The sequence below is a fragment of the Leuresthes tenuis genome, unplaced genomic scaffold, assembly GCF_036924035.1.
Source record: "Leuresthes tenuis unplaced genomic scaffold, fLeuTen1.0.hap1 SCAF_1, whole genome shotgun sequence".
NCBI classification, from domain to species: Eukaryota; Metazoa; Chordata; class Actinopteri; order Atheriniformes; family Atherinopsidae; genus Leuresthes; species Leuresthes tenuis.
Genome location: NW_027325355.1, coordinates 40906847 through 40926710, shown reverse-complemented (window position 1 = coordinate 40926710; position 19864 = coordinate 40906847). Strand labels below are relative to the sequence as shown.

The following is a 19864-nucleotide window of genomic DNA, read 5'->3' as shown; positions in this document are numbered from 1 at the left end:
ACAGGGTGATCAGACGTTGCAACAAAAGACATGCAGGTGGTCGAGAGAAGACAAAAAGCTTACAGCTCCTGGTATTCCCAAGCGGTCTCCCATTTAAGTACTAACCAGGCCGAACCCTCCTTGGCTTCCGAGATCAGATGAGGTCGGGCATATTCAGGGTGGTGTGGCCGTAAGCAACAATGTCTGTGACAAATGTGCATTATATAGGTACTGGAATCATACAGTTCCTCTATGTAACCAGATAATTGCAGAGAAAAGCTGACTTGTAGTGGGCACATCTTCTTCCCTGACGTGATTATTCTCTGCAGCTGAAACTGAGACTCTCAGATCACTTCGTGTCTGCCAACAAAGCAGCAGCAGCTGAAGATGACCAACTTCCTCATGTGTCACAGGGTGATCAGACGTTGCAACAAAAGACATGCAGGTGGTAGAGAGAAGAGAAAAAGCTTAAAGCACCTGGTATTCCCAGGCAGTCTACCATCCAAGTACTAACCAGGCCCAAAACTGCTTGGCTTCCGAGATCAGACGAGGTCGGGTATATTCAGGGTGGTGTGGCCGTAAGCAACAATGTCTGTGACAAATGTGCATTATATAGGTACTGGAATCATACGGTTCCTCTATGTAACCAGATAATTGCCGAGAAAGGCTGACTTGTAGTGGGCAAATCTTCTTCCCTCATGTGATCATTCTCTGCAGCTGAAACTGAGACTCTCAGATCACTTCGTGTCTGCCAACAAAGCAGCAGCAGCTGAAGATGACCACCTTCCTCATGTGTCACAGGGTGATCAGACGTTGCAACAAAAGACATGCAGGTGGTCGAGAGAAGAGAAAAAGCTTACAGCACCTGGTATTCCCAAGAGGTCTTCCATCCAAGTACTAACCACGCCTAACCCTCCTTGGCTTCCGAGATCAGACGAGGTCGGGCATGTTCAGGGTGGTGTGGCCGTAAGCAACAATGTCTCTAACAAATGTGCATTATATAGGTACTGGAATCATACAGTTCCTCTATGCAACCAGATCATTTCCGAGAAATTCTTATGTGTAGTGGGCACATCTTCTTCCCTGACGTGATTATTCTCTGCAGCTGAAACTGAGACTCTCAGATCACTTTGTGTCTGCCAACAAAGAAGCAGCAGCTGCTGAAGATGACCAACTTCCTCATGTGTCACAAGATGATCAGACGTTGCAACAAAAGACATGCAGGTGGTAGAGAGAAGAGAAGAAGCTTACAGCACCTGGTATTCCCAAGAGATCTCCCATCCAAGTTCTAACCAGGCCCAACACTGCTTGGCTTCCGAGATCAGACGAGGTCAGGCATGTTCAGGGTGGTGTGGCCGTAAGCAACAATGTCTCTGATAAATGTGCATTATATAGGTACTGGAATCATACGGTTCCTCTATGCAACCAGATAATTGCCGAGAAAGGCTGATGTGTAGCGGGCATATCATCTTCTCTGATGTGGTCATTCTCTGCAAGTTAAACTGAGACTCTCAGATCACTTCGTGTCTGCCAACAAATTAGCAGCAGCTGAAGATGACCACCTTCCTCATGTGTCACAGGGTGATCAGACGTTGCAACAAAAGACATGCAGGTGGTAGAGAGAAGAAAAAAAGCTTACAGCACCTGGTATTCCCAAGAGGTCTCCCATCAAAGTACTAACCAGGCCCAACCCACCTTGGCTTCCGAGATCAGACGAGGTCGGACATATTCAGGGTGGTTTGGCCGTAAGCAACAATCTCTGTGACAAATGCGCATTATAGAGACAATGAAATCATATGGTTCCTCTATGTAACCAGATAATTGCAGAGAAAGGCTGACTTGTAGTGGGCATATCTTGTTCCCTGACGTGATAATTCTCTCCAGCTGAAAATGAGACTCTCAGATCACTTCGTGTCTGCCAACAAAGCAGCAGCAGCTGAAGATGACCAACTTCCTCATGTGTCACAGGGTGATCAGACATTGCAACAAAAGACATGCAGGTGGTTGAGAGAAGAGAAAAATCTTAAAGCACCTGGTATTCTCAAGCGGTCTTCCATCCAAGTACAAACCAGGCCCAATTGTGCTTGGCTTCCGAGATCAGACGAGGTCGGGCATGTTCAGGGTGGTGTGGCCGTAAGCAACAATATCTCTGAAAAATGTGCATTATATAGGTACTGGAATCATACGGTTCCTCTATGCAACCAGATAATTGCAGAGAAAGGCTGATGTGTAGTGGGCAAATCTTGTTCCCTGACGTGATCATTCTCTTCAGCTGAAACTGAGACTCTCAGATCACTTCGTGTCTTCCAACAAAGCAGCAGCAGCTGAAGATGGCCAACTTCCTCATGTGTCACAGGGTGATCAGACGTTGCAACAAAAGACATGCAGGTTGTAGAGAGAAGAGAAAACGCTTACAGCACCTGGTAGTCCCAAGCAGTCTCCCATTAAAGTACTAACCAGGCCCAACCCTCCTTGGCTTCCGAGATCAGACGAGGTCGGGCTTATTCAGGGTGGTGTGGCTGTAAGGAACAATTTCTGTGACAAATGTGCATTATATAGGTACTGGAATCATACAATTCCTCTATGTAACCAGATAATTGCAGAGAAAGGCTGACTTGTTATGGGCACATCTTCTTCCCTGATGTGATTATTCTCTGCAGCTGAAACTGAGACTCTCAGATCACTTTGTGTCTGCCAACAAAGCAGCAGCAGCTGAAGATGACCAACTTCCTCATGTGTCACAGGGTGATCAGACGTTGCAACAAAAGACATGCAGGTGGTAGAGAGAAGAGAAAAAGCTTACAGCACCTGGTATTCCCAGACAGTCTACCATCCAAGTACTAACCAGGCCAAAACCTGCTTGGCTTCCGAGATCAGACGAGGTTGGGCATATTCAGGGTGGTGTGGCCGTAAGCAACCATAACTGTGACAAATGTGCATTATATAGGTACTGGAATCATACAGTTCCTCTATGTAACCAGATAATTGCAGAGAAAGGCTGACTTGTAGTGGGCACATCTTCTTCCCTGATGTGATTATTCTCTGCAGCTGAAACTGAGACTCTCAGATCACTTTGTGTCTGCCAACAAAGAAGCAGCAGCTGCTGAAGATGACCAACTTCCTCATGTGTCACAGGATGATCAGATGTTGCAACAAAAGACATGCAGGTGGTAGAGAGAAGAGAAGAAGCTTACAGCACCTGGTATTCCCAAGAGATCTCCCATCCAAGTTCTAACCAGGCCCAACACTGCTTGGCTTCCGAGATCAGACGAGGTCAGGCATGTTCAGGGTGGTTTGGCCGTAAGCAACAATGTCTCTGACAAATGTGCATTATATAGGTACTGGAATCATACGGTTCCTCTATGCAACCAGATAATTGCCGAGAAAGGCTGATGTGTAGCGGGCATATCATCTTCTCTGATGTGGTCATTCTCTGCAACTTAAACTGAGACTCTCAGATCACTTCGTGTCTGCCAACAAAGCAGCAGCAGCTGAAGATGACCACCTTCCTCATGTGTCACAGGGTGATCAGACGTTGCAACAAAAGACATGCAGGTGGTAGAGAGAAGAAAAAAAGCTTACAGCACCTGGTATTCCCAAGCGGTCTCCCATCAAAGTACTAACCAGGCCCAACCCTCCTTGGCTTCCGAGATCAGACGAGGTCGGAGATATTCAGGGTGGTTTGGCCGTAAGCAACAATCTCTGTGACAAATGCGCATTATATAGGCAATGAAATCATATGGTTCCTCTCTGTAACCAGATAATTGCCGAGAAAGGCTGATATGTAGCGGGCATATCTTGTTCCCTGACGTGATAATTCTCTCCAGCTGAAAATGAGACTCTCAGATCACTTCGTGTCTGCCAACAAAGCAGCAGCAGCTGAAGATGACCAACTTCCTCATGTGTCACAGGGTGATCAGACGTTGCAACAAAAGACATGCAGGTTGTAGAGAGAAGAGAAAACGCTTACAGCACCTGGTATTCCCAAGCAGTCTCCCATTAAAGTACTAACCAGGCCCAACCCTCCTTGGCTTCCGAGATCAGATGAGGTCAGGCTTATTCAGGGTGGTGTGGCCGTAAGGAACAATTTCTGTGACAAATGTGCATTATATAGGTACTGGAATCATACACTTCCTCTATGTAACCAGATAATTGCAGAGAAAGGCTGACTTGTTATGGGCACATCTTCTTCCCTGATGTGATTATTCTCTGCAGCTGAAACTGAGACTCTCAGATCACTTTGTGTCTGCCAACAAAGAAGCAGCAGCTGCTGAAGATGACCAACTTCCTCATGTGTCACAGGATGATCATACGTTGCAACAAAAGACATGCAGGTGGTAGAGAGAAGAGAAGAAGCTTACAGCACCTGGTATTCCCAAGAGATCTCCCATCCAAGTTCTAACCAGGCCCAACACTGTTTGGCTTCCGAGATCAGACGAGGTCAGGCATGTTCAGGGTGGTGTGGCCGTAAGCAACAATGTCTCTGACAAATGTGCATTATATAGGTACTGGAATCATACGGTTCCTCTATGCAACCAGATAATTGCCGAGAAAGGCTGACTTGTAGTGGGCAAATCTTTTTCCCTCATGTGATCATTCTCTGCAGCTGAAACTGAGACTCTCAGATCACTTCGTGTCTGCCAACAAAGCAGCAGCAGCTGCTGAAGATGACCAACTTCCTCATGTGTCACAGGGTGATCAGACGTTGCAACAAAAGACATGCAGGTGGTCGAAAGAAGAGAAAAAGCTTAAAGCACCTGGTATTCCCAAGAGATCTTCCATCCAAGTACTAACCAGGCCCAACCGGTCTGCTTTGTTGGCAGACACGAAGTGATCTGAGAGTCTCAGTTTCAGCTGTAGATAATAATCACATCAGGGAAGAAGATGTGCCCGCTACAAGTCAGCCTTTCTCTGCAATTATCTGGTTAAATAGAGGAAGTGTATGATTCCAGTACTCATATAATGCACATTTGTCACAGAGATTGTTGCTTACGGCCAAACCACCCTGAATATGTCTGACCTCGTCTGATCTCAGAAGCCAAGGAGGTTTGGGCCTGGTTAGTACTTTGATGAGAGACCGCTTGGGAATACCAGGTGCTGTAAGCTTTTTCTTTTCTCTCTACAACCTGCATGTCTTTTGTTGCAACGTCTGATCACCCTGTGACACATGAGGAAGTTGGTCATCTTCAGCTGCTGCTGCTTTGTTGGCAGACACGAAGTGATCTGAGAGTCTCAGTTTCAGTTGCAGAGAATGATCACATCAGAGAAGATGATATGCCCGCTACACTCCAGCCTTTCTCGGCAATTATCTGGTTGCATAGAGGAACCGTATGATTCCAGTACTTATATAATGCACATTTGTCACAGTTATTGTTGCTTACGGCCACACCACCCTGAATAAGCCCGACCTCGTCTGATCTCGGAAGCCAAGCAGGGTTGGGCCTTGTTAGTATTTGGATGGGAGACCGCTTGGGAATACCAGGTACTGTAAGCTTTTTCTTTTCTCTCTACCACCTGCATGTCTTTTGTTGCAACGTCTGATCGCCCTGTGACATATGAGGAAGTTGGTCATCTTCAGCTACTGCTGCTGCTTTGTTGGCAGACATGAAGTGATCTGAGAGTCTCAGTTTCAGCTGAAGAGAATAATCACATCAGGGAAGAAGATGTGCCCACTACAAGTTAGCCTTTCTCTGCAATTATCTGGTTGCATAGAGGAACCGTATGATTCCAGTACCTATATAATGCACATTTGTCACAGTTATTGTTGCTTACGGCCACACCACCCTGAATATGACCGACCTCGTCTGATCTCGGAACCCAAGCAGGGTTGGTCCTGTTTAGTACTTGAATGGGAGACCCCTTGGCAATGCCAGGTGCTGTAAGCTTTTTCTCTTCTCTCTACCACCTGCATGTCTTTTGTTGCAATGTCTGATCGCGCTATGACACATGAGGAAGTTGGTCATCTTCAGCTGCTGCTGCTTTGTTGGCAGACACAAAGTGATCTGAGAGTCTCAGTTTCAGCTGCAGAGAATAATCACATCAGGGAAGAAGATGTGCCCACTACAAGTTAGCCTTTCTCGGCAATTATCTGGTTACATAGAGGAACTGTATTATTCCAGTACCTATATAATGCACATTTGTCACAGACTTTGTTGGTTACGGCCACACCACCCTGAACATGCCCGACCTCGTCTGATCTGGAAGCCAAGCAGGGTTGGGCCTTGTTAGTACTTGAATGGGAGACAGCTTGGGAATACCAGGTGCTGTAAGCTTTTTCTCTTCTCTCTACCACCTGCATGTCTTTTGTTGCAACGTCTGACCACCCTGTGACACATGAGGAAGTTGGTCATCCTCAGCTGCTGCTGCTTTGTTGGCAGACACGAAGTGATCTGAGAGTCTCAGTTTCAGTTGCAGAGAATGATCACATCAGAGAAGATGATTTACCCGCTACACATCAGCCTTTCTCGGCAATTATCTGGTTGCATAGAGGAACCGTATGATTCCAGTACCTATATAATGCACATTTGTCAGAGACATACTTGCTTACGGCTACACCACCCGGAACATGCCCGACCTCGTCTGATCTCGGAAGCCAAGCAGGGTTGGGCCTGGTTAGTATTTGGATGGGAGACCGCTTGGGAATACCAGGTGCTGTAAGCTTTTTCTCTTCTCTCTACCACCTGCATGTCTTTTGTTGCAACGTCTGATCACCCTGTGACACATGAGGAAGTTGGTCATCTTCAGCTGCTGCTGCTTTGTTGGCAGACACGAAGTGATCTGAGAGTCTCAGTTTCAGCTGCAGAGAATAATCACATCAGGGAAGAAGATGTGCCCACTACAAGTTAGCCTTTCTCGGCAATTATCTGGTTACATAGAGGAAGTACATGGTTCCAGTACCTATATAATGCACATTTGTCAGAGACATACTTGCTTACGGCCACACCACCCGGAACATGCCCGACCTCGTCTGATCTCGGAAGCCAAGCAGGGTTGGGCCTGGTTAGTATTTGGATGGGAGACCGCTTGGGAATACCAGGTGCTGTAAGCTTTTTCTTTTCTCTCTACAACTTGCATGTCTTTTGTTGCAACGTCTGATCACCCTGTGACACATGAGGAAGTTGGTCATCTTCAGCAGCTGCTGCTTTGTTGGCAGGCACGAAGTGATCTGAGAGACTCATTTTCAGCTGGAGAAAATTATCACGTCAGGGAACAAGATGTGCCCACTACATATCAGCCTTTCTCGGCAATTAGCTGGTTACATAGAGGAACCATATGATTCCATTGCCTATATAATGCACATTTGTCACAGAGATTGTTGCTTACGGCCAAACCACCCTGAATATGTCTGACCTCGTCTGATCTAAGAAGCCAAGGAGGTTTGGGCCTGGTTAGTACTTTGATGAGAGACCGCTTGGGAATACCAGGTGATGTAAGCTTTTTCTCTTCTCTCTACCACCTGCATGTCTTTTGTTGCAACGTCTGATCACCCTGTGACACATGAGGAAGTTGGTCATCTTCAGCAGCTGCTGCTGCTTTGTTGGCAGACACGAAGTGATCTGAGAGTCTCAGTTTCAGCTGAAGAGAATGATCACGTCAGGGAAGAAGATGTGCCCACTACACATCAGCCTTTCTCAGCAATTATCTGGTTACATAGAGGAACCGTATGATTCCTGTACTTATATAATGCACATTTGTCACAGTTATTGTTGCTTACGGCCACACCACACTGAATAAGCCCGACCTCATCTGATCTCGGAAGCCAAGCACGGTTGAGCCTGGTTAGTACTTGGATGGGGGTCCTCTTGGGAATACGAGGTGCTTTAAGCTTTTTCTCTTCTCTCTACCACCTGCATGTCTTTTGTTGCAACGTCTGATCACCCTGTGACACATGAGGAAGTTGGTCATCTTCAGCTTCTGCTGCTTTGTGTGCAGACACAAAGTGATCTGAGAGTCTCAGTTTCAGCTCGAGAGAATAATCACGTCAGGGAAGAAGATGTGCCCACTACTTATCAGCTTTTCTCGGCAATAATCTGGTTACATAGAGGATGTGTATGATTCCAGTACTTATATAAGGCACATTTGTCACAAATATTGTTACTTACAGCCACACCACCCTGAATAAGCCCGATCTCGGAAGCCAAGCAGGGTTGGTCCTGGTTAGTACTTGGATGGTAGACTGCCTTGGAATACCAGGTGCTTTAAGCTTTTTCTCTTCTCTCTACCACCTTCATGTCTTTTGTTGCAACGTCTGATCACCCTGTGACACATGAGGAAGTTGGTCATCTTCAGCTGCTGCTGCTTTGTTGGCAGACACGAAGTGATCTGAGAGTCTCAGTTTCAGCTGCAGAGAATAATCACGTCAGGGAAGAAGATGTGCCCACTACAAGTCAGCTTTTCTCTGCAATTATCTAGTTACATAGAGGAACCGTATGATTCCAGTACCTATATAATGCACATTTGTCACAGAGATTGTTGCTTACGGCCAAACCACCCTGAATATGTCTGACCTCGTCTGATCTCAGAAGCCAAGCAGGGTTGGGTCTGGTTCGTACTTCAATGGGAGACTGCTTGGGAATACCAGGTGCTGTAAGCTTTTTCTCTTCTCTCTACCACCTGCATGTCTTTTGGTGCAACATCTGATCACCCTGTGACACATGAGGAAGTTTGTCATCTTCAGCTTCTGCTGCTTTGTTGGCAGACACCAAGTGATCTGAGAGTCTCAGTTTCAACTGAAGAGAATAATAACGTCAGGGAACAAGATGTGCCCACTACACATCAGCCTTTCTCGGCAATTATCTGGTTACATAGAGGAACTGTATGATTCCAGTACCTATATAATGCACATTTGTCACAGTTATGGTTGCTTACGGCCACACCACCCTGAATATGCCCGACCTCGTCTGATCTCGGAAGCCAAGCAGGTTAGGGCCTGGTTGTTACTTAAATGGGAGACCGCTTGGGAATACCAGGTGCTGTAAGCTTTTTGTCTTCTCTCGACCACCTGCATGTCTTTTGTTGCAATGTCTGATCACCCTGTGACACATGAGGAAGTTAGTCATCTTCAGCTGCTGCTGCTTTGTTGGCTGACACGAAGTGATCTGAGAGTCTCAGTTTCAGCTGCAGAGAATGATCACATGAGGGAAGAAGATTTGCCCACTACAAGTCAGCCTTTCTCGGCAATTATCTGGTTACATAGAGGAACCGTATGATTCCAGTACCTATATAATGCACATTTGTCACAGTTATTGTTGCTTACGGCCACACCACCCTGAATATACCCGACCTCGTCTGATCTCGGAAGCCAAGCAGTTTTGGGCCTGGTTAGTACTTGGATGGTAGACTGCCTGGGAATACCAGGTGCTTTAAGCTTTTTCTCTTCTCTCTACCACCTGCATGTCTTTTGTTGCAACGTCTGATCACCCTGTGACACGTGAAGAAGTTGGTCATCTTCAGCTGCTGCTGCTTTGTTGGAAGACACGAAGTGATCTGAGAGTCTCAGTTTCAGCTGAAGAGAATAATCACGTCAGGGAAGAAGATGTGCCCACTACACATCAGCCTTTCTCATCAATTATCTGGTTACATAGAGGAACCGTATGATTCCTGTACTTATATAATGCACATTTGTCACAGACATTGTTACTTACGGCCACACCACCCTGAATTTGCCTGACCTCGTCTGATCTCGGAAGCCAAGCAGTGTTGGGCCTGGTTAGTACTTGGGTGGGAGACCGCTTGGGAATACCAGGTGCTGTAAGCTTTTTCTCTTCTCTCTACCACCTGCATGTGTTTTGTTGCAACGTCTGATCACCCTGTGACACATGAGGAAGTTGGTCATCTTCAGCTGCTGCTGCTGCTTTGTTGGCAGACACGAAGTGATCTGAGAGTCTCAGTTTCAGCTGCAGAGAATAATCACGTCAGGGAAGAAGATGTGCCGACTACACATCAGCCTTTCTCGGAAATTATCTGGTTGCATAGAGGAACCGTATGATTCCAGTACCTATATAATGCACATTTGTCAGAGACATTGTTGCTTACGGCCACACCACCCTGAACATGTCTGACCTCGTCTGATCTCGGAAGCCAAGCAGGGTTGGGCCTGGTTAGTATTTGGATGGGAGACTGCTTGGGAATACCAGGTGCTGTAAGCTTCTTCTCTCCTCTCTACCACCTGCATGTCTTTTGTTGCAACGTCTGATCATCCTGTGACACATGAGGAAGTTGGTCATCTTCAGCAGCTGCTGCTTCTTTGTTGGCAGACACGAAGTGATCTGAGAGTCTCAGTTTCAGCTGAAGAGAATGATCACGTCAGGGAAGAAGATGTGCCCACTACACATCAGCCTTTCTCAGCAATTATCTGGTTACATAGAGGAACCGTATGATTCCTGTACTTATATAATGCACATTTGTCACAGTTATTGTTGCTTACGGCCACACCACACTGAATAAGCCCGACCTCGTCTGATCTCGGAAGCCAAGCACGGTTGAGCCTGGTTAGTACTTGGATGGGGGTCCTCTTGGGAATACGAGGTGCTTTAAGCTTTTTCTCTTCTCTCTACCACCTGCATGTCTTTTGTTGCAATGTCTGATCACCCTGTGACACATGAGGAAGTTAGTCATCTTCAGCTGCTGCTGCTTTGTTGGCTGACACGAAGTGATCTGAGAGTCTCAGTTTCAGCTGCAGAGAATGATCACATGAGGGAAGAAGATTTGCCCACTACAAGTCAGCCTTTCTCGGCAATTATCTGGTTACATAGAGGAACCGTATGATTCCAGTACCTATATAATGCACATTTGTCACAGTTATTGTTGCTTACGGCCACACCACCCTGAATATACCCGACCTCGTCTGATCTCGGAAGCCAAGCAGTTTTGGGCCTGGTTAGTACTTGGATGGTAGACTGCCTGGGAATACCAGGTGCTTTAAGCTTTTTCTCTTCTCTCTACCACCTGCATGTCTTTTGTTGCAACGTCTGATCACCCTGTGACACGTGAAGAAGTTGGTCATCTTCAGCTGCTGCTGCTTTGTTGGAAGACACGAAGTGATCTGAGAGTCTCAGTTTCAGCTGAAGAGAATAATCACGTCAGGGAAGAAGATGTGCCCACTACACATCAGCCTTTCTCATCAATTATCTGGTTACATAGAGGAACCGTATGATTCCTGTACTTATATAATGCACATTTGTCACAGACATTGTTACTTACGGCCACACCACCCTGAATTTGCCTGACCTCGTCTGATCTCGGAAGCCAAGCAGTGTTGGGCCTGGTTAGTACTTGGGTGGGAGACCGCTTGGGAATACCAGGTGCTGTAAGCTTTTTCTCTTCTCTCTACCACCTGCATGTGTTTTGTTGCAACGTCTGATCACCCTGTGACACATGAGGAAGTTGGTCATCTTCAGCTGCTGCTGCTGCTTTGTTGGCAGACACGAAGTGATCTGAGAGTCTCAGTTTCAGCTGCAGAGAATAATCACGTCAGGGAAGAAGATGTGCCGACTACACATCAGCCTTTCTCGGAAATTATCTGGTTGCATAGAGGAACCGTATGATTCCAGTACCTATATAATGCACATTTGTCAGAGACATTGTTGCTTACGGCCACACCACCCTGAACATGTCTGACCTCGTCTGATCTCGGAAGCCAAGCAGGGTTGGGCTTGGTTAGTATTTGGATGGGAGACTGCTTGGGAATACCAGGTGCTGTAAGCTTCTTCTCTCCTCTCTACCACCTGCATGTCTTTTGTTGCAACGTCTGATCATCCTGTGACACATGAGGAAGTTGGTCATCTTCAGCAGCTGCTGCTTCTTTGTTGGCAGACACGAAGTGATCTGAGAGTCTCAGTTTCAGCTGAAGAGAATGATCACGTCAGGGAAGAAGATGTGCCCACTACACATCAGCCTTTCTCAGCAATTATCTGGTTACATAGAGGAACCGTATGATTCCTGTACTTATATAATGCACATTTGTCACAGTTATTGTTGCTTACGGCCACACCACACTGAATAAGCCCGACCTCGTCTGATCTCGGAAGCCAAGCACGGTTGAGCCTGGTTAGTACTTGGATGGGGGTCCTCTTGGGAATACGAGGTGCTTTAAGCTTTTTCTCTTCTCTCTACCACCTGCATGTCTTTTGTTGCAACGTCTGATCACCCTGTGACACATGAGGAAGTTGGTCATCTTCAGCTTCTGCTGCTTTGTGTGCAGACACAAAGTGATCTGAGAGTCTCAGTTTCAGCTCGAGAGAATAATCACGTCAGGGAAGAAGATGTGCCCACTACTTATCAGCTTTTCTCGGCAATAATCTGGTTACATAGAGGAACTGTATGATTCCAGTACCTATATAATGCACATTTGTCACAATTATTGTTGCTTACGGCCACACCACCCTGAATATACCCGACCTCGTCTGATCTCGGAAGCCAAGCAGGTTTGGTCCTGGTTAGTACTTGGATGGTAGACTGCCTTGGAATACCAGGTGCTTTAAGCTTTTTCTCTTCTCTCTACCACCTTCATGTCTTTTGTTGCAACGTCTGATCACCCTGTGACACATGAGGAAGTTGGTCATCTTCAGCTGCTGCTGCTTTGTTGGCAGACACGAAGTGATCTGAGAGTCTCAGTTTCAGCTGCAGAGAATAATCACGTCAGGGAACAAGATGTGCCCACTACACATCAGCCTTTCTCGGCAATTATCTGGTTACATAGAGGAACTGTATGATTCCAGTACCTATATAATGCACATTTGTCACAGATATTGTTACTTACGGCCACACCACCCTGAAAAAGCCCGACCTCATCTGATCTTGGAAGCCAAGCAGGTTTGGGCCATGTTAGTACTTGGATGGTAGACTGTCTGGGAATACCAGGTGCTGTAAGCTTTTTCTCTTCTCTCTACCACCTGCATGTCTTTTGTTGCAACGTCTGATCACCCTGTGACACATGAGGAAGTTGGTCATCTTCAGCTGCTTCTGCTTTGTTGGCGACACAAAGTGATCTGAGAGTCTCAGTTTCAGCTGCAGAGAATAATCACATCAGGGAAGAAGATGTGCCGACTATACATAAGCCTTTCTCGGAAATTATCTGGTTGCATAGAGGAACCGTATGATTCCAGTACCTATATAATGCACATTTGTCAGAGACATTGTTGCTTACGGCCACACCACCCTGAACATGCCTGACCTCGTCTGATCTCGGAAGCCAAGCAGGGTTGGGCCTGGTTAGTATTTGGATGGGAGACTGCTTGGGAATACCAGGTGCTGTAAGCTTCTTCTCTCCTCTCTACCACCTGCATGTCTTTTGTTGCAACGTCTGATCATCCTGTGACACATGAGGAACTTGGTCATCTTCAGCAGCTGCTGCTTCTTTGTTGGCAGACACGAAGTGATCTGAGAGTCTCAGTTTCAGCTGAAGAGAATGATCACGTCAGGGAAGAAGATGTGCCCACTACACATCAGCCTTTCTCAGCAATTATCTGGTTACATAGAGGAACCGTATGATTCCTGTACTTATATAATGCACATTTGTCACAGTTATTGTTGCTTACGGCCACACCACACTGAATAAGCCCGACCTCATCTGATCTCGGAAGCCAAGCACGGTTGAGCCTGGTTAGTACTTGGATGGGGGTCCTCTTGGGAATACGAGGTGCTTTAAGCTTTTTCTCTTCTCTCTACCACCTGCATGTCTTTTGTTGCAACGTCTGATCACCCTGTGACACATGAGGAAGTTGGTCATCTTCAGCTTCTGCTGCTTTGTGTGCAGACACAAAGTGATCTGAGAGTCTCAGTTTCAGCTCGAGAGAATAATCACGTCAGGGAAGAAGATGTGCCCACTACTTATCAGCTTTTCTCGGCAATAATCTGGTTACATAGAGGATGTGTATGATTCCAGTACTTATATAAGGCACATTTGTCACAAATATTGTTACTTACAGCCACACCACCCTGAATAAGCCCGATCTCGGAAGCCAAGCAGGGTTGGTCCTGGTTAGTACTTGGATGGTAGACTGCCTTGGAATACCAGGTGCTTTAAGCTTTTTCTCTTCTCTCTACCACCTTCATGTCTTTTGTTGCAACGTCTGATCACCCTGTGACACATGAGGAAGTTGGTCATCTTCAGCTGCTGCTGCTTTGTTGGCAGACACGAAGTTATCTGAGATTCTCAGTTTCAGCTGCAGAGAATAATCACGTCAGGGAAGAAGATGTGCCCACTACAAGTCAGCTTTTCTCTGCAATTATCTGGTTACATAGAGGAACCGTATGATTCCAGTACCTATATAATGCACATTTGTCACAGACATTGTTGCTTACGGCCACACCACCCTGAACATGCCCGACCTCGTCTGATCTCGGAAGCCAAGGAGGGTTGGGCCTGGTTAGTACTTAAATGGGAGACCGCTTGGGAATACCAGGAGCTGTAAGCTTTTTCTCTTCTCTCTACCACCTGCATGTCTTTTGTTGCAACGTCTGATCACCCTGTGACACATGAGGAAGTTGGTCATCTTCAGCTGCTGCTGCTTTGTTGGCAGACACAAAGTGATCTGAGAGTCTCAGTTTCAGCTGCAGAGAATTATCACATGAGGGAAGAAGATGTGCCCACTACAAGTCAGCCTTTCTCTGCAATTATCTGGTTACATAGAGGAACCGTATGATTCCAGTACCTATATAACGCACATTTGTCACAGAGATTGTCGCTTACGGCCACACCACCCTGAATATAATATGCCCGACCTCGTCTGATCTCGGAAGCCAAGCAGGGTTGTGCCTGGTTAGTACTTGGGTGGGACACTGCTGGGGAATACCAGGTGCTGTAAGCTTTTTCTCTTCTCTCTACCACCTGCATGTCTTTTGTTGCAACGTCTGATCACCCTGTGACACATGAGGAAGTTGGTCATCTTCAGCTGCTGCTGCTTTGTTGGCAGACACAAAGTGATCTGAGAGTGTCAGTTTCAGCTGCAGAGAATAATCACGTCAGGGAAGAAGATGTGCCCACTACAAGTCAGCTTTTCTCTGCAATTATCTGGTTACATAGAGGAACCGTATGATTCCAGTACCTATATAATGCACATTTGTCACAGAGATTGTTGCTTACGGCCAAACCACCCTGAATATGTCTGACCTCGTCTGATCTCAGAAGCCAAGCAGGGTTGGGTCTGGTTCGTACTTCAATGGGAGACTGCTTGGGAATACCAGGTGCTGTAAGCTTTTTCTCTTCTCTCTACCACCTGCATGTCTTTTGTTGCAACATCTGATCACCCTGTGACACATGAGGAAGTTTGTCATCTTCAGCTTCTGCTGCTTTGTTGGCAGACACGAAGTGATCTGAGAGTCTCAGTTTCAACTGAAGAGAATAATAACGTCAGGGAACAAGATGTGCCCACTACACATCAGCCTTTCTCGGCAATTATCTGGTTACATAGAGGAACTGTATGATTCCAGTACCTATATAATGCACATTTGTCACAGTTATGGTTGCTTACGGCCACACCACCCTGAATATGCCCGACCTCGTCTGATCTCGGAAGCCAAGCAGGTTAGGGCCTGGTTGTTACTTAAATGGGAGACCGCTTGGGAATACCAGGTGCTGTAAGCTTTTTGTCTTCTCTCGACCACCTGCATGTCTTTTGTTGCAATGTCTGATCACCCTGTGACACATGAGGAAGTTAGTCATCTTCAGCTGCTGCTGCTTTGTTGGCTGACACGAAGTGATCTGAGAGTCTCAGTTTCAGCTGCAGAGAATGATCACATGAGGGAAGAAGATTTGCCCACTACAAGTCAGCCTTTCTCGGCAATTATCTGGTTACATAGAGGAACCGTATGATTCCAGTACCTATATAATGCACATTTGTCACAGTTATTGTTGCTTACGGCCACACCACCCTGAATATACCCGACCTCGTCTGATCTTGGAAGCCAAGCAGTTTTGGGCCTGGTTAGTACTTGGATGGTAGACTGCCTGGGAATACCAGGTGCTTTAAGCTTTTTCTCTTCTCTCTACCACCTGCATGTCTTTTGTTGCAACGTCTGATCACCCTGTGACACGTGAAGAAGTTGGTCATCTTCAGCTGCTGCTGCTTTGTTGGAAGACACGAAGTGATCTGAGAGTCTCAGTTTCAGCTGAAGAGAATAATCACGTCAGGGAAGAAGATGTGCCCACTACACATCAGCCTTTCTCATCAATTATCTGGTTACATAGAGGAACCGTATGATTCCTGTACTTATATAATGCACATTTGTCACAGACATTGTTACTTACGGCCACACCACCCTGAATTTGCCTGACCTCGTCTGATCTCGGAAGCCAAGCAGTGTTGGGCCTGGTTAGTACTTGGGTGGGAGACCGCTTGGGAATACCAGGTGCTGTAAGCTTTTTCTCTTCTCTCTACCACCTGCATGTGTTTTGTTGCAACGTCTGATCACCCTGTGACACATGAGGAAGTTGGTCATCTTCAGCTGCTGCTGCTGCTTTGTTGGCAGACACGAAGTGATCTGAGAGTCTCAGTTTCAGCTGCAGAGAATAATCACGTCAGGGAAGAAGATGTGCCGACTACACATCAGCCTTTCTCGGAAATTATCTGGTTGCATAGAGGAACCGTATGATTCCAGTACCTATATAATGCACATTTGTCAGAGACATTGTTGCTTACGGCCACACCACCCTGAACATGCCTGACCTCGTCTGATCTCGGAAGCCAAGCAGGGTTGGGCCTGGTTAGTATTTGGATGGGAGACTGCTTGGGAATACAAGGTGCTGTAAGCTTCTTCTCTCCTCTCTACCACCTGCATGTCTTTTGTTGCAACGTCTGATCATCCTGTGACACATGAGGAAGTTGGTCATCTTCAGCAGCTGCTGCTTCTTTGATGGCAGACACGAAGTGATCTGAGAGTCTCAGTTTCAGCTGAAGAGAATGATCACGTCAGGGAAGAAGATGTGCCCACTACACATCAGCCTTTCTTGGCAATTATCTGGTTACATAGAGGAACCGTATGATTCCTGTACTTATATAATGCACATTTGTCACAGTTATTGTTGCTTACGGCCACACCACACTGAATAAGCCCGACCTCGTCTGATCTCGGAAGCCAAGCACGGTTGAGCCTGGTTAGTACTTGGATGGGGGTCCTCTTGGGAATACGAGGTGCTTTAAGCTTTTTCTCTTCTCTCTACCACCTGCATGTCTTTTGTTGCAACGTCTGATCACCCTGTGACACATGAGGAAGTTGGTCATCTTCAGCTGCTTCTGCTTTGTGTGCAGACACAAAGTGATCTGAGAGTCTCAGTTTCAGCTCGAGAGATTAATCACGTCAGGGAAGAAGATGTGCCCACTACTTATCAGCTTTTCTCGGCAATAATCTGGTTACATAGAGGAACTGTATGATTCCAGTACCTATATAATGCACATTTGTCACAATTATTGTTGCTTACGGCCACACCACCCTGAATATACCCGACCTCGTCTGATCTCGGAAGCCAAGCAGGTTTGGTCCTGGTTAGTACTTGGATTGTAGACTGCCTTGGAATACCAGGTGCTTTAAGCTTTTTCTCTTCTCTCTACCACCTGCATGTCTTTTGTTGCAACGTCTGATCACCCTGTGACACATGAGGAAGTTGGTCATCTTCAGCTGCTGCTGCTTTGTTGGCAGACACGAAGTGATCTGGGAGTCTCAGTTTCAGCTGCAGAGAATAATCACGTCAGGGAAGAAGATGTGCCCACTACAAGTCAGCTTTTCTCTGCAATTATCTGGTTACATAGAGGAACCGTATGATTCCAGTACCTATATAATGCACATTTGTCACAGACATTGTTGCTTACGGCCACACCACCCTGAACATGCCCGACCTCGTCTGATCTCGGAAGCCAAGGAGGGTTGGGCCTGGTTAGTACTTAAATGGGAGACCGCTTGGGAATACCAGGAGCTGTAAGCTTTTTCTCTTCTCTCTACCACCTGCATGTCTTTTGTTGCAACGTCTGATCACCCTGTGACACATGAGGAAGTTGGTCATCTTCAGCTGCTGCTGCTTTGTTGGCAGACACAAAGTGATCTGAGAGTCTCAGTTTCAGCTGCAGAGAATAATCACATCAGCGAAGAAGATATGCCCACTACACATCAGCCTTTCTCGTCAATTATCTGGTTACATAGAGGAACTGTATGATTCCAGTACCTATATAATGCACATTTGTCACAGACTTTGTTGCTTACGGCCACACCACCCTGAACATATCCGACCTTGTCCGATCTCGGAAGCCAAGCACGGTTGGGCCTGGTTAGTACTTAGATGGGAGACTGCTTTGGAATACAAGGTGCTGTAAGCTTTTTCTCGTCTCTCGACCACCTGCATGTCTTTTGTTGCAACGTCTGATCACCCTGTGACACATGAGGAAGTTGGTCATCTTCAGTTGCTGCTGCTTAGTTGGCAGACACGAAGTGATCTGAGAGTCTCAGTTTCAGCTGCAGAGAATTATCACATGAGGGAAGAAGATGTGCCCACTACAAGTCAGCCTTTCTCTGCAATTATCTGGTTACATAGAGGAACCGTATGATTCCAGTACCTATATAACGCACATTTGTCACAGAGATTGTCGCTTACGGCCACACCACCCTGAATATAATATGCCCGACCTCGTCTGATCTCGGAAGCCAAGCAGGGTTGTGCCTGGTTAGTACTTGGGTGGGACACTGCTTGGGAATACCAGGTGCTGTAAGCTTTTTCTCTTCTCTCTACCACCTGCATGTCTTTTGTTGCAACGTCTGATCACCCTGTGACACATGAGGAAGTTGGTCATCTTCAGCTGCTGCTGCTTTGTTGGCAGACACAAAGTGATCTGAGAGTCTCAGTTTCAGCTCGAGAGATTAATCACGTCAGGGAAGAAGATGTGCCCACTCCTTATCAGCTTTTCTCGGCAATAATCTGGTTACATAGAGGAACTGTATGATTCCAGTACCTATATAATGCACATTTGTCACAATTATTGTTGCTTACGGCCACACCACCCTGAATATACCCGACCTCGTCTGATCTCGGAAGCCAAGCAGGTTTGGTCCTGGTTAGTACTTGGATTGTAGACTGCCTTGGAATACCAGGTGCTTTAAGCTTTTTCTCTTCTCTCTACCACCTGCATGTCTTTTGTTGCAACGTCTGATCACCCTGTGACACATGAGGAAGTTGGTCATCTTCAGCTGCTGCTGCTTTGTTGGCAGACACGAAGTGATCTGAGAGTCTCAGTTTCAGCTGCAGAGAATAATCACGTCAGGGAAGAAGATGTGCCCACTACAAGTCAGCTTTTCTCTGCAATTATCTGGTTACATAGAGGAACCGTATGATTCCAGTACCTATATAATGCACATTTGTCACAGACATTGTTGCTTACGGCCACACCACCCTGAACATGCCCGACCTCGTCTGATCTCGGAAGCCAAGGAGGGTTGGGCCTGGTTAGTACTTAAATGGGAGACCGCTTGGGAATACCAGGAGCTGTAAGCTTTTTCTCTTCTCTCTACCACCTGCATGTCTTTTGTTGCAACGTCTGATCACCCTGTGACACATGAGGAAGTTGGTCATCTTCAGCTGCTGCTGCTTTGTTGGCTGACACAAAGTGATCTGAGAGTCTCAGTTTCAGCTGCAGAGAATAATCACATCAGCGAAGAAGATATGCCCACTACACATCAGCCTTTCTCGTCAATTATCTGGTTACATAGAGGAACTGTATGATTCCAGTACCTATATAATGCACATTTGTCACAGACTTTGTTGCTTACGGCCACACCACCCTGAACATATCCGACCTTGTCCGATCTCGGAAGCCAAGCACGGTTGGGCCTGGTTAGTACTTAGATGGGAGACTGCTTTGGAATACAAGGTGCTGTAAGCTTTTTCTCGTCTCTCGACCAC

The 19864-nt window shown here is 46.5% G+C and overlaps 3 non-coding genes and 46 pseudogenes across 3 annotated transcripts; 37 read left to right on the top strand and 12 right to left on the bottom strand.

The window, feature by feature from the left end:
• Positions 1–56: 56 nt before the first annotated feature.
• On the bottom strand, positions 57–175 carry LOC140273142 (5S ribosomal RNA; annotated as a pseudogene).
• A 269-nt stretch (positions 176–444) lies between these two features.
• On the bottom strand, positions 445–563 carry LOC140287370 (5S ribosomal RNA; annotated as a pseudogene).
• Positions 564–832: 269 nt separating this feature from the next.
• Positions 833–951, bottom strand: LOC140283596 (5S ribosomal RNA; annotated as a pseudogene).
• A 272-nt stretch (positions 952–1223) lies between these two features.
• On the bottom strand, positions 1224–1342 carry LOC140278091 (5S ribosomal RNA; annotated as a pseudogene).
• A 269-nt stretch (positions 1343–1611) lies between these two features.
• LOC140297029 (5S ribosomal RNA) lies at positions 1612–1730 on the bottom strand (annotated as a pseudogene).
• A 269-nt stretch (positions 1731–1999) lies between these two features.
• On the bottom strand, positions 2000–2118 carry LOC140296222 (5S ribosomal RNA; annotated as a pseudogene).
• Positions 2119–2387: 269 nt separating this feature from the next.
• LOC140294664 (5S ribosomal RNA) lies at positions 2388–2506 on the bottom strand (annotated as a pseudogene).
• A 269-nt stretch (positions 2507–2775) lies between these two features.
• On the bottom strand, positions 2776–2894 carry LOC140292698 (5S ribosomal RNA; annotated as a pseudogene).
• A 272-nt stretch (positions 2895–3166) lies between these two features.
• LOC140279185 (5S ribosomal RNA) lies at positions 3167–3285 on the bottom strand (annotated as a pseudogene).
• Positions 3286–3554: 269 nt separating this feature from the next.
• On the bottom strand, positions 3555–3673 carry LOC140299988 (5S ribosomal RNA; annotated as a pseudogene).
• Positions 3674–3942: 269 nt separating this feature from the next.
• LOC140290657 (5S ribosomal RNA) lies at positions 3943–4061 on the bottom strand (annotated as a pseudogene).
• Positions 4062–4333: 272 nt separating this feature from the next.
• On the bottom strand, positions 4334–4452 carry LOC140288342 (5S ribosomal RNA; annotated as a pseudogene).
• A 514-nt stretch (positions 4453–4966) lies between these two features.
• LOC140290839 (5S ribosomal RNA) lies at positions 4967–5085 on the top strand (annotated as a pseudogene).
• A 269-nt stretch (positions 5086–5354) lies between these two features.
• Positions 5355–5473, top strand: LOC140310164 (5S ribosomal RNA; annotated as a pseudogene).
• A 272-nt stretch (positions 5474–5745) lies between these two features.
• LOC140294140 (5S ribosomal RNA) lies at positions 5746–5864 on the top strand (annotated as a pseudogene).
• A 269-nt stretch (positions 5865–6133) lies between these two features.
• LOC140296835 (5S ribosomal RNA) lies at positions 6134–6251 on the top strand (annotated as a pseudogene).
• A 269-nt stretch (positions 6252–6520) lies between these two features.
• On the top strand, positions 6521–6639 carry LOC140299118 (5S ribosomal RNA). Its single transcript, XR_011914698.1, has one exon. It is a non-coding gene; the product is annotated as a 5S ribosomal RNA (ribosomal RNA).
• Positions 6640–6908: 269 nt separating this feature from the next.
• On the top strand, positions 6909–7027 carry LOC140298140 (5S ribosomal RNA). Its single transcript, XR_011913814.1, has one exon. It is a non-coding gene; the product is annotated as a 5S ribosomal RNA (ribosomal RNA).
• A 269-nt stretch (positions 7028–7296) lies between these two features.
• On the top strand, positions 7297–7415 carry LOC140296938 (5S ribosomal RNA; annotated as a pseudogene).
• A 272-nt stretch (positions 7416–7687) lies between these two features.
• Positions 7688–7806, top strand: LOC140295765 (5S ribosomal RNA; annotated as a pseudogene).
• A 647-nt stretch (positions 7807–8453) lies between these two features.
• Positions 8454–8572, top strand: LOC140277758 (5S ribosomal RNA; annotated as a pseudogene).
• Positions 8573–8841: 269 nt separating this feature from the next.
• On the top strand, positions 8842–8960 carry LOC140268678 (5S ribosomal RNA; annotated as a pseudogene).
• Positions 8961–9229: 269 nt separating this feature from the next.
• Positions 9230–9348, top strand: LOC140287348 (5S ribosomal RNA; annotated as a pseudogene).
• A 269-nt stretch (positions 9349–9617) lies between these two features.
• On the top strand, positions 9618–9736 carry LOC140301385 (5S ribosomal RNA; annotated as a pseudogene).
• Positions 9737–10008: 272 nt separating this feature from the next.
• LOC140302985 (5S ribosomal RNA) lies at positions 10009–10127 on the top strand (annotated as a pseudogene).
• Positions 10128–10399: 272 nt separating this feature from the next.
• On the top strand, positions 10400–10518 carry LOC140296227 (5S ribosomal RNA; annotated as a pseudogene).
• Positions 10519–10787: 269 nt separating this feature from the next.
• Positions 10788–10906, top strand: LOC140287336 (5S ribosomal RNA; annotated as a pseudogene).
• Positions 10907–11175: 269 nt separating this feature from the next.
• On the top strand, positions 11176–11294 carry LOC140301373 (5S ribosomal RNA; annotated as a pseudogene).
• A 272-nt stretch (positions 11295–11566) lies between these two features.
• On the top strand, positions 11567–11685 carry LOC140317105 (5S ribosomal RNA; annotated as a pseudogene).
• A 272-nt stretch (positions 11686–11957) lies between these two features.
• On the top strand, positions 11958–12076 carry LOC140296226 (5S ribosomal RNA; annotated as a pseudogene).
• A 269-nt stretch (positions 12077–12345) lies between these two features.
• LOC140291293 (5S ribosomal RNA) lies at positions 12346–12464 on the top strand (annotated as a pseudogene).
• Positions 12465–12733: 269 nt separating this feature from the next.
• Positions 12734–12852, top strand: LOC140293083 (5S ribosomal RNA; annotated as a pseudogene).
• A 268-nt stretch (positions 12853–13120) lies between these two features.
• Positions 13121–13239, top strand: LOC140299112 (5S ribosomal RNA). Its single transcript, XR_011914692.1, has one exon. It is a non-coding gene; the product is annotated as a 5S ribosomal RNA (ribosomal RNA).
• Positions 13240–13511: 272 nt separating this feature from the next.
• Positions 13512–13630, top strand: LOC140295764 (5S ribosomal RNA; annotated as a pseudogene).
• Positions 13631–14277: 647 nt separating this feature from the next.
• LOC140300634 (5S ribosomal RNA) lies at positions 14278–14396 on the top strand (annotated as a pseudogene).
• A 269-nt stretch (positions 14397–14665) lies between these two features.
• Positions 14666–14789, top strand: LOC140291389 (5S ribosomal RNA; annotated as a pseudogene).
• Positions 14790–15058: 269 nt separating this feature from the next.
• On the top strand, positions 15059–15177 carry LOC140277736 (5S ribosomal RNA; annotated as a pseudogene).
• Positions 15178–15446: 269 nt separating this feature from the next.
• Positions 15447–15565, top strand: LOC140268671 (5S ribosomal RNA; annotated as a pseudogene).
• Positions 15566–15834: 269 nt separating this feature from the next.
• On the top strand, positions 15835–15953 carry LOC140291886 (5S ribosomal RNA; annotated as a pseudogene).
• Positions 15954–16222: 269 nt separating this feature from the next.
• On the top strand, positions 16223–16341 carry LOC140301362 (5S ribosomal RNA; annotated as a pseudogene).
• A 272-nt stretch (positions 16342–16613) lies between these two features.
• Positions 16614–16732, top strand: LOC140319112 (5S ribosomal RNA; annotated as a pseudogene).
• A 272-nt stretch (positions 16733–17004) lies between these two features.
• Positions 17005–17123, top strand: LOC140296225 (5S ribosomal RNA; annotated as a pseudogene).
• Positions 17124–17392: 269 nt separating this feature from the next.
• On the top strand, positions 17393–17511 carry LOC140293486 (5S ribosomal RNA; annotated as a pseudogene).
• A 269-nt stretch (positions 17512–17780) lies between these two features.
• Positions 17781–17899, top strand: LOC140300633 (5S ribosomal RNA; annotated as a pseudogene).
• Positions 17900–18168: 269 nt separating this feature from the next.
• LOC140292657 (5S ribosomal RNA) lies at positions 18169–18287 on the top strand (annotated as a pseudogene).
• A 269-nt stretch (positions 18288–18556) lies between these two features.
• LOC140285505 (5S ribosomal RNA) lies at positions 18557–18680 on the top strand (annotated as a pseudogene).
• A 269-nt stretch (positions 18681–18949) lies between these two features.
• On the top strand, positions 18950–19068 carry LOC140293485 (5S ribosomal RNA; annotated as a pseudogene).
• A 269-nt stretch (positions 19069–19337) lies between these two features.
• Positions 19338–19456, top strand: LOC140300632 (5S ribosomal RNA; annotated as a pseudogene).
• Positions 19457–19725: 269 nt separating this feature from the next.
• LOC140292656 (5S ribosomal RNA) lies at positions 19726–19844 on the top strand (annotated as a pseudogene).
• Positions 19845–19864: the final 20 nt, after the last annotated feature.